This window comes from Chiloscyllium punctatum, chromosome 46 (genome assembly GCF_047496795.1).
Source record: "Chiloscyllium punctatum isolate Juve2018m chromosome 46, sChiPun1.3, whole genome shotgun sequence".
Lineage (NCBI taxonomy): Eukaryota > Metazoa > Chordata > Chondrichthyes > Orectolobiformes > Hemiscylliidae > Chiloscyllium > Chiloscyllium punctatum.
The window spans coordinates 63,098,614-63,116,554 of record NC_092784.1 but is presented as its reverse complement, the minus strand read 5'-3'; the positions used below and the strand labels follow the sequence as shown (position 1 = coordinate 63,116,554).

At 56.1% G+C, this 17,941-nt stretch overlaps 1 protein-coding gene across 3 annotated transcripts in view; it reads left to right on the top strand.

Moving 5' to 3' along the window:
* LOC140468227 (3',5'-cyclic-AMP phosphodiesterase 4B-like) overlaps window positions 1-17,941 on the top strand; it is a 666,103-nt gene that overhangs the window by 471,951 nt on the left and 176,211 nt on the right. The window lies entirely within an intron of this gene.

The window sequence follows — 17,941 nt, the reverse complement described above, 5'->3', positions numbered from 1 at the left end:
AGAGACACGGTGTGAGGAGGGACACAGTGTGAACAGGGACACAGTGTGAACAGGGACACGGTGTGAACAGAGACACAGTGTGAACTGCGACCCGGTGTGAACAGGGACACAGTGTGAACAGGGACACAGTGTGAACGGGGACACAGTGTGAACAGTGACACAGTGTGAACAGGGACACGGTGTGAACAGGGACACAGTGTGAACAGGGACACGGTGTGAAAAGGGACACGGTGTGAGCAGGGACACTGTGTGAACAGGGATACGGTGTGAACAGGGACACGGTGTGAACAGGGACACAGTGTGAGCGGGGACACAGTGTGAAAAGGGACACGGTGTGAACAGGGACACGGTGTGAACAGGGACACGGTGTGAACAGGGACACGGTGTGAGGAGGGACACAGTGTGAACAGGGATACAGTGTGAACAGGGGCACGGTGTGAGGAGGGACACAGTGTGAACAGGGACACAGTGTGAACAGGGACACGGTGTGAACAGGAACACAGTGTGAACAGGGACACGGTGTGAACAGGGACACGGTGTGAGGAGGGACACAGTGTGCACATGGACACAGTGTGAACAGGGACACGGTGTGAGGTGGGACACAGTGTGAACAGGGACACGGTGTGAACAGGGACACAGTGTGAACAGGGACACGGTGTGAACAGGGACAAGGTGTGAACAGGGACACAGTGTGAACAGGGACACGGTGTGAGGGGGGACACGGTGTGAACAGGGTCACGGTGTGAGGAGGGACACAGTGTGAACAGGGACACAGTGTGAACAGGGACACGGTGTGAACAGGGACACGGTGTGAACATGGACACGGTGTGAACAGGGACACGGTGTGAACAGGGACACAGTGTGAACAGGGACACAGTGTGAACGGGGACACAGTGTGAACGGGTCACAGTGTGAACAGGGACACAGTGTAAACATGGACACGGTGTGAACAGGGACACAGTGTGAACAGGGACACGGTGTGAAAAGGGACACAGTGTGAGCAGGGACACAGTGTGAACATGGATACGGTGTGAACAGGGACACAGTGTGAACAGGGACACGGTGGGAACAGGAACACGTGTGAACAGGGACACGGTGTGAACAGGGACACAGTGTGAACAGGGACACGGTGTGAGCAGGGACACAGTGTGAACAGGGACACGGTGTGAACAGGGACACGGTGTGAACAGTGACACAGTGTGAATGGGGACACAGTGTGAACGGGTCACAGTGTGAACAGGGACACAGTGTGAACAGGGACACGGTGTGAACAGGGACACAGTGTGAACAGGGACACGGTGTGAAAACGGACACAGTGTGAGCAGGAACACAGTGTGAACAGGGACACAGTGTGAACAGGGACACGGTGTGAACAGGGACACGGTGTGAACCGGGACATGGTGTGAGGAGGGACACGGTGTGAACAGGGACACAGTGTGAGCAGGGGCACAGTGTGAACAGGGACACAGTGTGAGCAGGGACACGGTGTGAACAGGGACACAGTGTGAGGAGGGACACGGTGTGAACAGGGACACGGTGTGAGGAGGGACACAGTGTGAACAGGGACACGGTGTGAACAGGGACACGGTGTGAACAGGGACAAGGTGTGAACAGAGATACGGTGTGAGGAGGGACACAGTGTGAACAGGGACACGGTGTGAACAGGGACACAGTGTGAACAGGGACACGGTGTGAGGAGGGACACAGTGTGAACATGGACACAGTGTGAACAGGGACACGGTGTGAACAGGGACACAGTATGAACAGGGACATGGTGTGAACAGGGACACGGTGTGAACAGGGACACAGTGTGAACAGGGACACGGTGTGAACAGGGACACAGTGTGAACAGGGACACGGTGTGAGGAGGGTCACAGTGTGAACAGGGACACAGTGTGAACAGGGACACGGTGTGAACAGGGACACAGTGTGAACTGGGACACGGTGTGAACAGGGACAAAGTGTGAACAGGGACACAGTGTGAACGGGGACACAGTGTGAACGGGTCACAGTGTGAACAGTGACACAGTGTGAACAGGGACACGGTGTGAACAGGGACACAGTGTGAACAGGGACACGGTGTGAAAAGGGACACGGTGTGAGCAGGGAAACTGTGTGAACAGGGATACGGTGTGAACAGGGACACGGTGTGAACAGGGACACAGTGTGAACGGGGACACAGTGTGAAAAGGGACACGGTGTGAACAGGGACACGGTGTGAACAGGGACACAGTGTGAACAGGGACACGGTGTGAACAGGAAAACAGTGTGAACAGGGACACGGTGTGAACAGGAACACAGTGTGAACAGGGACATGGTGTGAACAGGGACACAGTGTGAGGGCGGACAAGTTGTGAACATGGACACAGTGTGAACAGGGACACAGTGTGAACAGGGACACGGTGTGAGGAGGGTCACGGTGTGAACAGGGACACGGCGTGAGGAGGGACACAGTGTGAACAGGGTCACAGTGTGAACAGGGACACGGTGTGAACAGGAACACAGTGTGAACAGGGACACGGTGTGAACAGGGACACAGTGTGAGGGCGGACAAGGTGTGAACATGGACACAGTGTGAACAGGGACACAGTGTGAACAGGGACACGGTGTGAGGGGGGACACAGTGTGAACAGGGACACAGTGTGAACAGGGATACGGTGTGAACAGGGACACGGTGTGAGGTGGGACACGGTGTGAACAGGGACACAGTGTGAACAGGGACACGGTGTGAACAGGGACACGGTGTGAGGTGGGACACAGTGTGAACAGGGACACGGTGTGAACAGGGATACGGTGTGAGGAGGGACACAGTGTGAACTGGGACACGGTGTGAACAGGGACACGGTGTGAGGAGGGACACAGTGTGAACTGGGACACGGTGTGAGGAGGGACACAGTGTGAACAGGGACACAGTGTGAACAGGGACACGGTGTGAACAGGGACACGGTGTGAGGAGGGACAGAGTGTGAACTGGGACACGGTGTGAGGAGGGACACAGTGTGAACAGGGACACAGTGTGAACAGGGACACGGTGTGAACAGGGACATAGTGTGAAATGGGACACGGTGTGAACAGGGACACGGTGTGAGGAGGGACACAGTGTGAACAGTGACACAGTGTGAACAGGGACACGGTGTGAACAGGGACACAGTGTGAACGGGTCACAGTGTGAACAGGGACACGGTGTGAACAGGGACACGGTGTGAACCGGGACACGGTGTGAGGAGGGACACAGTGTGAACAGGGACACAGTGTGAGGACGGACACGGTGTGAACAGGGACACAGTGTGAGCTGGGACACAGTGTGAACAGGGACACAGTGTGAGCAGGGACACGGTCTGAACAGGGACACAGTGTGAGGAGGGACACGGTGTGAACAGGGACACGGTGTGAACAGGGACACAGTGTGAACAGGGACACAGTGTGAACAGGGACACAGTGTGAACAGGGACACGGTGTGAACAGAAACACAGTGTGAACAGGGACACGGTGAGTATAGGGACACGGTGTGAACAGGGACTCAGTGTGAACAGGGACACAGTGTGAACAGGGACACGGTGTGAACAGGGACACAGTGTGAAGAGGGACATGGTGTGAACAGGAGCATGGTGTGAACAGGGACACGGTGTGAGGATGGACACAGCGTGAACAGGGACACAGTGTGAACAGGGACACGGTGTGAACAGGGACACGGTGTGAACAGAGACACGGTGTGAACAGGGACACGGTGTGAACAGGGACACAGTGTGAACAGGGACACAGTGTGAACAGGGACACGGTGTGAACAGAAACACAGTGTGAACAGGGACACGGTGAGTATAGGGACACGGTGTGAACAGGGACTCAGTGTGAACAGGGACACAGTGTGAACAGGGACACGGTGTGAACAGGGACACAGTGTGAAGAGGGACATGGTGTGAACAGGAGCATGGTGTGAACAGGGACACGGTGTGAGGATGGACACAGCGTGAACAGGGACACAGTGTGAACAGGGACACGGTGTGAACAGGGACACGGTGTGAACAGAGACACGGTGTGAGGAGGGTCACAGTGTGAACAGGGACACGGTGTGAACAGGAACACAGTGTGAACAGGGACACGGTGTGAACAGGGACACAGTGTGAGGGCGGACAAGTTGTGAACATGGACACAGTGTGAACAGGGACAAAGTGTGAACAGGGACACGGTGTGAGGTGGGACCCGGTGTGAACAGGGACACGGTGTGAGGTGGGACACAGTGTGAACAGGGACACGGTGTGAGGAGGGACACAGTGTGAACAGGGACACGGTGTGAGGAGGGACACAGTGTGAACAGGGACACAGTGTCAACAGGGACACGGTGTGAACAGGGACACAGTGTGAACGGGGACACAGTGTGAACGGGTCACAGTGTGAACAGGGACACGGTGTGAACAGGGACACAGTGTGAACAGGGACACGGTGTGAACAGGGACACAGTGTGAGGAGGGACACAGTGTGAACAGGGACACGGTGTGAACAGGGACACGGTGTGAACAGGGACACTGTGAACAGGGACACGGTGTGAACACGGACACGGTGTGAACAGGGACACAGTGTGAACAGGGACACGGTGTGAAAAGGGACACGGTGTCAGCAGGGACACAGTGTGAACAGGGATATGGTGTGAACAGGGACACGGTGTGAACAGGGACACAGTGTGAACAGGGACACAGTGTGAGGAGGGTCACAGTGTGAACAGGGACACAGTGTGAACAGGGACACGGTGTGAACAGGGACACAGTGTGAACTGGGACACGGTGTGAACAGGGACAAAGTGTGAACAGGGACACAGTGTGAACGGGGACACAGTGTGAACGGGTCACAGTGTGAACAGTGACACAGTGTGAACAGGGACACGGTGTGAACAGGGACACAGTGTGAACAGGGACACGGTGTGAAAAGGGACACGGTGTGAGCAGGGAAACTGTGTGAACAGGGATACGGTGTGAACAGAGACACGGTGTGAACAGGGACACAGTGTGAACGGGGACACAGTGTGAAAAGGGACACGGTGTGAACAGGGACACGGTGTGAACAGGGACACGGTGTGAACAGGGACACAGTGTGAACAGGGACACGGTGTGAACAGGAACACAGTGTGAACAGGGACACGGTGTGAACAGGAACACAGTGTGAACAGGGACACGGTGTGAACAGGGACACAGTGTGAGGGCGGACAAGTTGTGAACATGGACACAGTGTGAACAGGGACACAGTGTGAACAGGGACACGGTGTGAGGTGGGACACAGTGTGAACAGGGACACAGTGTGAACAGGGACACGGTGTGAGGTGGGACACGGTGTGAAAAGGGACACAGTGTGAACAGGGACACAGTGTGAACAGGGACACGGTGTGAGGAGGGACACAGAGTGAACAGGGACACAGTGTGAACAGGGACACGGTGTGAACAGGAACACAGTGTGAACAGAGACACGGTGTGAACAGGGACACGGTGTGAGGAGGGACACAGTGTGCACATGGACACAGTGTGAACAGGGACACGGTGTGAACAGGGACACAGTGTGAACAGAGACACGGTGTGAACAGGGACACGGTGTGAGGTGGGACACGGTGTGAACCGGGACACGGTGTGAGGAGGGACACAGTGTGAACAGGGACACAGTGTGAGGAGGGACACAGTGTGAACAGGGACACAGTGTGAGCAGGAACACGGTGTGAACAGGGACACAGTGTGAGGAGGGACTCGGTGTGAACAGGGACACAGTGTGAACAGGGACACAGTGTGAGCAGGGACACGGTGTGAACAGGGACACAGTGTGAACTGGGACACGGTGTGAACAGGGACACAGTGTGAACAGGGACACGGTGTGAGCAGGGACACAGTGTGAACAGGGACACGGTGTGAACAGGGACACGGTGTGAACAGTGACACAGTGTGAATGGGGACACAGTGTGAACGGGTCACAGTGTGAACAGGGACACAGTGTGAACAGGGACACGGTGTGAACAGGGACACAGTGTGAACAGGGACACGGTGTGAAAACGGACACAGTGTGAGCAGGAACACAGTGTGAACAGGGACACAGTGTGAACAGGGACACGGTGTGAACAGGGACACGGTGTGAACCGGGACATGGTGTGAGGAGGGACACGGTGTGAACAGGGACACAGTGTGAGCAGGGGCACAGTGTGAACAGGGACACAGTGTGAGCAGGGACACGGTGTGAACAGGGACACAGTGTGAGGAGGGACACGGTGTGAACAGGGACACGGTGTGAGGAGGGACACAGTGTGAACAGGGACACGGTGTGAACAGGGACACGGTGTGAACAGGGACAAGGTGTGAACAGAGATACGGTGTGAGGAGGGACACAGTGTGAACAGGGACACGGTGTGAACAGGGACACAGTGTGAACAGGGACACGGTGTGAGGAGGGACACAGTGTGAACATGGACACAGTGTGAACAGGGACACGGTGTGAACAGGGACACAGTATGAACAGGGACATGGTGTGAACAGGGACACGGTGTGAACAGGGACACAGTGTGAACAGGGACACGGTGTGAACAGGGACACAGTGTGAACAGGGACACGGTGTGAGGAGGGTCACAGTGTGAACAGGGACACAGTGTGAACAGGGACACGGTGTGAACAGGGACACAGTGTGAACTGGGACACGGTGTGAACAGGGACAAAGTGTGAACAGGGACACAGTGTGAACGGGGACACAGTGTGAACGGGTCACAGTGTGAACAGTGACACAGTGTGAACAGGGACACGGTGTGAACAGGGACACAGTGTGAACAGGGACACGGTGTGAAAAGGGACACGGTGTGAGCAGGGAAACTGTGTGAACAGGGATACGGTGTGAACAGGGACACGGTGTGAACAGGGACACAGTGTGAACGGGGACACAGTGTGAAAAGGGACACGGTGTGAACAGGGACACGGTGTGAACAGGGACACAGTGTGAACAGGGACACGGTGTGAACAGGAACACAGTGTGAACAGGGACACGGTGTGAACAGGAACACAGTGTGAACAGGGACATGGTGTGAACAGGGACACAGTGTGAGGGCGGACAAGTTGTGAACATGGACACAGTGTGAACAGGGACACAGTGTGAACAGGGACACGGTGTGAGGAGGGTCACGGTGTGAACAGGGACACGGCGTGAGGAGGGACACAGTGTGAACAGGGTCACAGTGTGAACAGGGACACGGTGTGAACAGGAACACAGTGTGAACAGGGACACGGTGTGAACAGGGACACAGTGTGAGGGCGGACAAGGTGTGAACATGGACACAGTGTGAACAGGGACACAGTGTGAACAGGGACACGGTGTGAGGGGGGACACAGTGTGAACAGGGACACAGTGTGAACAGGGATACGGTGTGAACAGGGACACGGTGTGAGGTGGGACACGGTGTGAACAGGGACACAGTGTGAACAGGGACACGGTGTGAACAGGGACACGGTGTGAGGTGGGACACAGTGTGAACAGGGACACGGTGTGAACAGGGATACGGTGTGAGGAGGGACACAGTGTGAACTGGGACACGGTGTGAACAGGGACACGGTGTGAGGAGGGACACAGTGTGAACTGGGACACGGTGTGAGGAGGGACACAGTGTGAACAGGGACACAGTGTGAACAGGGACACGGTGTGAACAGGGACACGGTGTGAGGAGGGACAGAGTGTGAACTGGGACACGGTGTGAGGAGGGACACAGTGTGAACAGGGACACAGTGTGAACAGGGACACGGTGTGAACAGGGACATAGTGTGAAATGGGACACGGTGTGAACAGGGACACGGTGTGAGGAGGGACACAGTGTGAACAGTGACACAGTGTGAACAGGGACACGGTGTGAACAGGGACACAGTGTGAACGGGTCACAGTGTGAACAGGGACACGGTGTGAACAGGGACACGATGTGAAAAGGGATACGGTGTGAACAGGGACACGGTGTGAACAGGGACACGGTGTGAACCGGGACACGGTGTGAGGAGGGACACAGTGTGAACGGGGACACAGTGTGAGGACGGACACGGTGTGAACAGGGACACAGTGTGAGCTGGGACACAGTGTGAACAGGGACACAGTGTGAGCAGGGACACAGTGTGAGGAGGGACACGGTGTGAACAGGGACACGGTGTGAACAGGGACACAGTGTGAACAGGGACACGGTGTGAACAGGGACACAGTGTGAACAGGGACACAGTGTGAACAGGGACACGGTGTGAACAGAAACACAGTGTGAACAGGGACACGGTGAGTATAGGGACACGGTGTGAACAGGGACTCAGTGTGAACAGGGACACAGTGTGAACAGGGACACGGTGTGAACAGGGACACAGTGTGAAGAGGGACATGGTGTGAACAGGAGCATGGTGTGAACAGGGACACGGTGTGAGGATGGACACAGCGTGAACAGGGACACAGTGTGAACAGGGACACGGTGTGAACAGGGACACGGTGTGAACAGAGACACGGTGTGAACAGGGACACGGTGTGAACAGGGACACGGTGTGAACAGGGACACAGTGTGAACAGGGACACAGTGTGAACAGGGACACGGTGTGAACAGAAACACAGTGTGAACAGGGACACGGTGAGTATAGGGACACGGTGTGAACAGGGACTCAGTGTGAACAGGGACACAGTGTGAACAGGGACACGGTGTGAACAGGGACACAGTGTGAAGAGGGACATGGTGTGAACAGGAGCATGGTGTGAACAGGGACACGGTGTGAGGATGGACACAGCGTGAACAGGGACACAGTGTGAACAGGGACACGGTGTGAACAGGGACACGGTGTGAACAGAGACACGGTGTGAGGAGGGTCACAGTGTGAACAGGGACACGGTGTGAACAGGAACACAGTGTGAACAGGGACACGGTGTGAACAGGGACACAGTGTGAGGGCGGACAAGTTGTGAACATGGACACAGTGTGAACAGGGACAAAGTGTGAACAGGGACACGGTGTGAGGTGGGACACGGTGTGAACAGGGACACGGTGTGAGGTGGGACACAGTGTGAACAGGGACACGGTGTGAGGAGGGACACAGTGTGAACAGGGACACGGTGTGAGGAGGGACACAGTGTGAACAGGGACACAGTGTCAACAGGGACACGGTGTGAACAGGGACACAGTGTGAACGGGGACACAGTGTGAACGGGTCACAGTGTGAACAGGGACACGGTGTGAACAGGGACACAGTGTGAACAGGGACACGGTGTGAACAGGGACACAGTGTGAGGAGGGACACAGTGTGAACAGGGACACGGTGTGAACAGGGACACGGTGTGAACAGGGACACTGTGAACAGGGACACGGTGTGAACACGGACACGGTGTGAACAGGGACACAGTGTGAACAGGGACACGGTGTGAAAAGGGACACGGTGTCAGCAGGGACACAGTGTGAACAGGGATATGGTGTGAACAGGGACACGGTGTGAACAGGGACACAGTGTGAACAGGGACACAGTGTGAGGAGGGTCACAGTGTGAACAGGGACACAGTGTGAACAGGGACACGGTGTGAACAGGGACACAGTGTGAACTGGGACACGGTGTGAACAGGGACAAAGTGTGAACAGGGACACAGTGTTAACGGGGACACAGTGTGAACGGGTCACAGTGTGAACAGTGACACAGTGTGAACAGGGACACGGTGTGAACAGGGACACAGTGTGAACAGGGACACGGTGTGAAAAGGGACACGGTGTGAGCAGGGAAACTGTGTGAACAGGGATACGGTGTGAACAGAGACACGGTGTGAACAGGGACACAGTGTGAACGGGGACACAGTGTGAAAAGGGACACGGTGTGAACAGGGACACGGTGTGAACAGGGACACGGTGTGAACAGGGACACAGTGTGAACAGGGACACGGTGTGAACAGGAACACAGTGTGAACAGGGACACGGTGTGAACAGGAACACAGTGTGAACAGGGACACGGTGTGAACAGGGACACAGTGTGAGGGCGGACAAGTTGTGAACATGGACACAGTGTGAACAGGGACACAGTGTGAACAGGGACACGGTGTGAGGTGGGACACAGTGTGAACAGGGACACAGTGTGAACAGGGACACGGTGTGAGGTGGGACACGGTGTGAAAAGGGACACAGTGTGAACAGGGACACAGTGTGAACAGGGACACGGTGTGAGGAGGGACACAGAGTGAACAGGGACACAGTGTGAACAGGGACACGGTGTGAACAGGAACACAGTGTGAACAGAGACACGGTGTGAACAGGGACACGGTGTGAGGAGGGACACAGTGTGCACATGGACACAGTGTGAACAGGGACACGGTGTGAACAGGGACACAGTGTGAACAGAGACACGGTGTGAACAGGGACACGGTGTGAGGTGGGACACGGTGTGAACCGGGACACGGTGTGAGGAGGGACACAGTGTGAACAGGGACACAGTGTGAGGAGGGACACAGTGTGAACAGGGACACAGTGTGAGCAGGAACACGGTGTGAACAGGGACACAGTGTGAGGAGGGACACGGTGTGAACAGGGACACAGTGTGAACAGGGACACAGTGTGAGCAGGGACACGGTGTGAACAGGGACACAGTGTGAGGAGGGACACGGTGTGAACAGGGACACGGTGTGAACAGGGACACGGTGTGAGGAGGGACACAGTGTGAACAGGGACACGGTGTGAACAGGGACACGGTGTGAGGAGGGACACAGTGTGAACAGGGACACGGTGTGAACAGGGACACGGTGTGAGGAGGGACACAGTGTGAACAGGGACACAGTGTGAACAGGGACACGGTGTGAGGAGGGACACAGTGTGAACAGGGACACGGTGTGAACAGGGACACTGTGAACAGGGACACGGTGTGAACAGGGACACGGTGTGAACAGGGACACGGTGTGAGGATGGACACAGTGTGAACAGGGACACAGTGTGAACAGGGACACGGTGTGAACAGGAACACGGTGTGAGGAGGGTCACGGTGTGAACAGGGACACGGCGTGAGGAGGGACACAGTGTGAACAGGGATACGGTGTGAACAGGAACACAGTGTGAACAGGGACACGGTGTGAACAGGGACACAGTGTGAGGGCGGACAAGGTGTGAACATGGACACAGTGTGAACAGGGACACAGTGTGAACAGGGACACGGTGTGAGGGGGGACACGGTGTGAACAGGGACACGGTGTGAGGTGGGACACAGTGTGAACAGGGACACAGTGTGAACAGGGATACGGTGTGAACAGGGACACGGTGTGAGGTGGGACACGGTGTGAACAGGGACACAGTGTGAACAGGGACACGGTGTGAACAGGGACACGGTGTGAGGAGGGACACAGTGTGAACTGGGACACGGTGTGAGGAGGGACACAGTGTGAACAGGGACACAGTGTGAACAGGGACACGGTGTGAACAGGGACACAGTGTGAACGGGGACACAGTGTGAACGGGTCACAGTGTGAACAGGGACACGGTGTGAGGAGGGACATAGTGTGAACAGGGACACGGTGTGAACAGGGACACAGTGTGAACAGGGACACATGTGTGAACAGGGACACAGTGTGAGGAGGGACACGGTGTGAACAGGGACACGGTGTGAACAGGGACACTGTGAACAGGGACACGCTGTGAACAGGGACACGGTGTGAACAGGGACACAGTGTGAACAGGGACACGGTGTGAACAGGGACACAGTGTGAACAGGGACACGGTGTGAAATGGGACACGGTGTGAGCAGGGACACAGTGTGAACAGGGATACGGTGTGAACAGGGACACGGTGTGAACAGGGACACAGGGTGACCAGGGGCACGGTGTGAGGAGGTACACAGTGTGAACAGAGACACGGTGTGAGGAGGGACACAGTGTGAACAGGGACACAGTGTGAACAGGGACACGGTGTGAACAGGGACACAGTGTGAACTGGGACCCGGTGTGAACAGGGACACAGTGTGAACAGGGACACAGTGTGAACGGGGACACAGTGTGAACAGTGACACAGTGTGAACAGGGACACGGTGTGAACAGGGACATGGTGTGAAAAGGGACACGGTGTGAGCAGGGACACTGTGTGAACAGGGATACGGTGTGAACAGGGACACGGTGTGAACAGGGACACAGTGTGAGCGGGGACACAGTGTGAAAAGGGACACGGTGTGAACAGGGACACGGTGTGAACAGGGACACGGTGTGAACAGGGACACGGTGTGAGGAGGGACACAGTGTGAACAGGGATACAGTGTGAACAGGGGCACGGTGTGAGGAGGGACACAGTGTGAACAGGGACACAGTGTGAACAGGGACACGGTGTGAACAGGAACACAGTGTGAACAGGGACACGGTGTGAACAGGGACACGGTGTGAGGAGGGACACAGTGTGCACATGGACACAGTGTGAACAGGGACACGGTGTGAGGTGGGACACAGTGTGAACAGGGACACGGTGTGAACAGGGACACAGTGTGAACAGGAACACGGTGTGAACAGGGACACAGTGTGTACAGGGACACGGTGTGAGGGGGGACACGGTGTGAACAGGGTCACGGTGTGAGGAGGGACACAGTGTGAACAGGGACACAGTGTGAACAGGGACACGGTGTGAACAGGGACACGGTGTGAACATGGACACGGTGTGAACAGGGACACGGTGTGAACAGGGACACAGTGTGAACAGGGACACAGTGTGAACGGGGACACAGTGTGAACGGGTCACAGTGTGAACAGGGACACAGTGTGAACATGGACACGGTGTGAACAGGGACACAGTGTGAACAGGGACACGGTGTGAAAAGGGACACAGTGTGAGCAGGGACACAGTGTGAACATGGATACGGTGTGAACAGGGACACAGTGTGAACAGGGACACGGTGGGAACAGGAACACGTGTGAACAGGGACACGGTGTGAACAGGGACACAGTGTGAACAGGGACACGGTGTGAGCAGGGACACAGTGTGAACAGGGACACGGTGTGAACAGGGACACGGTGTGAACAGGGACACAGTGTGAATGGGGACACAGTGTGAACGGGTCACAGTGTGAACAGGGACACAGTGTGAACAGGGACACGGTGTGAACAGGGACACAGTGTGAACAGGGACACGGTGTGAAAAGGGACACAGTGTGAGCAGGAACACAGTGTGAACAGGGACACAGTGTGAACAGGGACACGGTGTGAACAGGGACACGGTGTGAACCGGGACATGGTGTGAGGAGGGACACGGTGTGAACAGGGACACAGTGTGAGCAGGGGCACAGTGTGAACAGGGACACAGTGTGAGCAGGGACACAGTGTGAGCAGGGACACGGTGTGAACAGGGACACAGTGTGAGGAGGGACACGGTGTGAACAGGGACACGGTGTGAGGAGGGACACAGTGTGAACAGGGACACGGTGTGAACAGGGACACGGTGTGAACAGGGACAAGGTGTGAACAGAGATACGGTGTGAGGAGGGACACAGTGTGAACAGGGACACGGTGTGAACAGGGACACAGTGTGAACAGGGACACGGTGTGAGGAGGGACACAGTGTGAACATGGACACAGTGTGAACAGGGACACGGTGTGAACAGGGACACAGTATGAACAGGGACATGGTGTGAACAGGGACACGGTGTGAACAGGGACACAGTGTGATCAGGGACACGGTGTGAACAGGGACACAGTGTGAACAGGGACACGGTGTGAGGAGTGTCACAGTGTGAACAGGGACACAGTGTGAACAGGGACACGGTGTGAACAGGGACACAGTGTGAACTGGGACACGGTGTGAACAGGGACAAAGTGTGAACAGGGACACAGTGTGAACGGGGACACAGTGTGAACGGGTCACAGTGTGAACAGTGACACAGTGTGAACAGGGACACGGTGTGAACAGGGACACAGTGTGAACAGGGACACGGTGTGAAAAGGGACACGGTGTGAGCAGGGAAACTGTGTGAACAGGGATACGGTGTGAACAGGGACACGGTGTGAACAGGGACACAGTGTGAACGGGGACACAGTGTGAAAAGGGACACGGTGTGAACAGGGACACGGTGTGAACAGGGACACGGTGTGAACAGGGACACAGTGTGAACAGGGACACGGTGTGAACAGGAACACAGTGTGAACAGGGACACGGTGTGAACAGGAACACAGTGTGAACAGGGACATGGTGTGAACAGGGACACAGTGTGAGGGCGGACAAGTTGTGAACATGGACACAGTGTGAACAGGGACACGGTGTGAGGAGGGTCACGGTGTGAACAGGGACACGGCGTGAGGAGGGACACAGTGTGAACAGGGTCACAGTGTGAACAGGGACACGGTGTGAACAGGAACACAGTGTGAACAGGGACACGGTGTGAGGAGGGTCACAGTGTGAACAGGGACACAGTGTGAACAGGGACACGGTGTGAACAGGGACACAGTGTGAACTGGGACACGGTGTGAACAGGGACAAGGTGTGAACAGAGATACGGTGTGAGGAGGGACACAGTGTGAACAGGGACACGGTGTGAACAGGGACACGGTGTGAGGAGGGACACAGTGTGAACATGGACACAGTGTGAACAGGGACACGGTGTGAACAGGGACACAGTATGAACAGGGACATGGTGTGAACAGGGACACGGTGTGAACAGGGACACAGTGTGAACAGGGACACGGTGTGAACAGGGACACAGTGTGAACAGGGACACGGTGTGAGGAGGGTCACAGTGTGAACAGGGACACAGTGTGAACAGGGACACGGTGTGAACAGGGACACAGTGTGAACTGGGACACGGTGTGAACAGGGACAAAGTGTGAACAGGGACACAGTGTGAACGGGGACACAGTGTGAACGGGTCACAGTGTGAACAGTGACACAGTGTGAACAGGGACACGGTGTGAACAGGGACACAGTGTGAACAGGGACACGGTGTGAAAAGGGACACGGTGTGAGCAGGGAAACTGTGTGAACAGGGATACGGTGTGAACAGGGACACGGTGTGAACAGGGACACAGTGTGAACGGGGACACAGTGTGAAAAGGGACACGGTGTGAACAGGGACACGGTGTGAACAGGGACACGGTGTGAACAGGGACACAGTGTGAACAGGGACACGGTGTGAACAGGAACACAGTGTGAACAGGGACATGGTGTGAACAGTGACACAGTGTGAGGGCGGACAAGTTGTGAACATGGACACAGTGTGAACAGGGACACGGTGTGAGGAGGGTTACGGTGTGAACAGGGACACGGCGTGAGGAGGGACACAGTGTGAACAGGGTCACAGTGTGAACAGGGACACGGTGTGAACAGGAACACAGTGTGAACAGGGACACGGTGTGAACAGGGACACAGTGTGAGGGCGGACAAGGTGTGAACATGGACACAGTGTGAACAGGGACACAGTGTGAACAGGGACACGGTGTGAGGGGGGACACAGTGTGAACAGGGACACAGTGTGAACAGGGACACGGTGTGAACAGGGACACGGTGTGAGGTGGGACACGGTGTGAACAGGGACACAGTGTGAACAGGGACACGGTGTGAACAGGGACACGGTGTGAGGTGGGACACAGTGTGAACAGGGACACGGTGTGAACAGGGACACAGTGTGAGGAGGGACACAGTGTGAACTGGGACACGGTGTGAGGAGGGACACGGTGTGAGGAGGGACACAGTGTGAACTGGGACACGGTGTGAGGAGGGACACAGTGTGAACAGGGACACAGTGTGAACAGGGACACGGTGTGAACAGGGACACTGTGTGAGGAGGGACACAGTGTGAACTGGGACACGGTGTGAGGAGGGACACAGTGTGAACAGGGACACAGTGTGAACAGGGACACGGTGTCAACAGGGACACAGTGTGAACGGGGACACAGTGTGAACGGGTCACAGTGTGAACAGGGACACGGTGTGAGGAGGGACATAGTGTGAACAGGGACACGGTGTGAACAGGGACACAGTGTGAACAGGGACACATGTGTGAACAGGGACACAGTGTGAGGAGGGACACGGTGTGAACAGGGACACGGTGTGAACAGGGACACTGTGAACAGGGACACGCTGTGAACAGGGACACAGTGTGAACAGGGACACGGTGTGAAATGGGACACGGTGTGAGCAGGGACACAGTGTGAACAGGGATACGGTGTGAACAGGGACACGGTGTGAACAGGGACACAGTGTGAACAGGGACACAGTGTGAACAGGGACACGGTGTGAAATGGGACACGGTGTGAGCAGGGACACAGTGTGAACAGGGATACGGTGTGAACAGGGACACGGTGTGAACAGGGACACAGGGTGACCAGGGGCACGGTGTGAGGAGGTACACAGTGTGAACAGAGACACGGTGTGAGGAGGGACACAGTGTGAACAGGGACACAGTGTGAACAGGGACACGGTGTGAACAGGGACACAGTGTGAACTGGGACACGGTGTGAACAGGGACACAGTGTGAACAGGGACACAGTGTGAACGGGGACACAGTGTGAACGGGTCACAGTGTGAACAGTGACACAGTGTGAACAGGGACACGGTGTGAACAGGGACACAGTGTGAACAGGGACACGGTGTGAAAAGGGACACGGTGTGAGCAGGGACACTGTGTGAACAGGGATACGGTGTGAACAGGGACACGGTGTGAACAGGGACACAGTGTGAGCGGGGACACAGTGTGAAAAGGGACACGGTGTGAACAGGGACACGGTGTGAACAGGGACACGGTGTGAGGAGGGACACACTGTGAACAGGGATACAGTGTGAACAGGGGCACGGTGTGAGGAGGGACACAGTGTGAACAGGGACACAGTGTGAACAGGGACACGGTGTGAACAGGAACACAGTGTGAACAGGGACACGGTGTGAACAGGGACACGGTGTGAACAGGGACACGGTGTGAGGTGGGACACAGTGTGAACAGGGACACGGTGTGAACAGGGACACAGTGTGAACAGGGACACGGTGTGAACAGGGACAAGGTGTGAACAGGGACACAGTGTGAACAGGGACACGGTGTGAGGGGGGACACGGTGTGAACAGGGTCACGGTGTGAGGAGGGACACAGTGTGAACAGGGACACAGTGTGAACAGGGACACGGTGTGAACAGGGACACGGTGTGAACATGGACACGGTGTGAACAGGGACACGGTGTGAACAGGGACACAGTGTGAACAGGGACACAGTGTGAACGGGTACACAGTGTGAACGGGTCACAGTGTGAACAGGGACACAGTGTGAACATGGACACGGTGTGAACAGGGACACAGTGTGAACAGGGACACGGTGTGAAAAGGGACACAGTGTGAGCAGGGACACAGTGTGAACATGGATACGGTGTGAACAGGGACACAGTGTGAACAGGGACACGGTGGGAACAGGAACACGTGTGAACAGGGACACGGTGTGAACAGGGACACAGTGTGAACAGGGACACGGTGTGAGCAGGGACACAGTGTGAACAGGGACACGGTGTGAACAGGGACACGGTGTGAACAGGGACACAGTGTGAACGGGGACACAGTGTGAACGGGTCACAGTGTGAACAGGGACACAGTGTGAACAGGGACACGGTGTGAACAGGGACACAGTGTGAACAGGGACACGGTGTGAAAAGGGACACAGTGTGAGCAGGAACACAGTGTGAACAGGGACACAGTGTGAACAGGGACACGGTGTGAACAGGGACACGGTGTGAACCGGGACATGGTGTGAGGAGGGACACGGTGTGAACAGGGACACAGTGTGAGCAGGGGCACAGTGTGAACAGGGACACAGTGTGAGCAGGGACACGGTGTGAACAGGGACACAGTGTGAGGAGGGACACGGTGTGAACAGGGACACGGTGTGATGAGGGACACAGTGTGAACAGGGACACGGTGTGAACAGGGACACGGTGTGAACAGGGACAAGGTGTGAACAGAGATACGGTGTGAGGAGGGACACAGTGTGAACTGGGACACGGTGTGAACAGG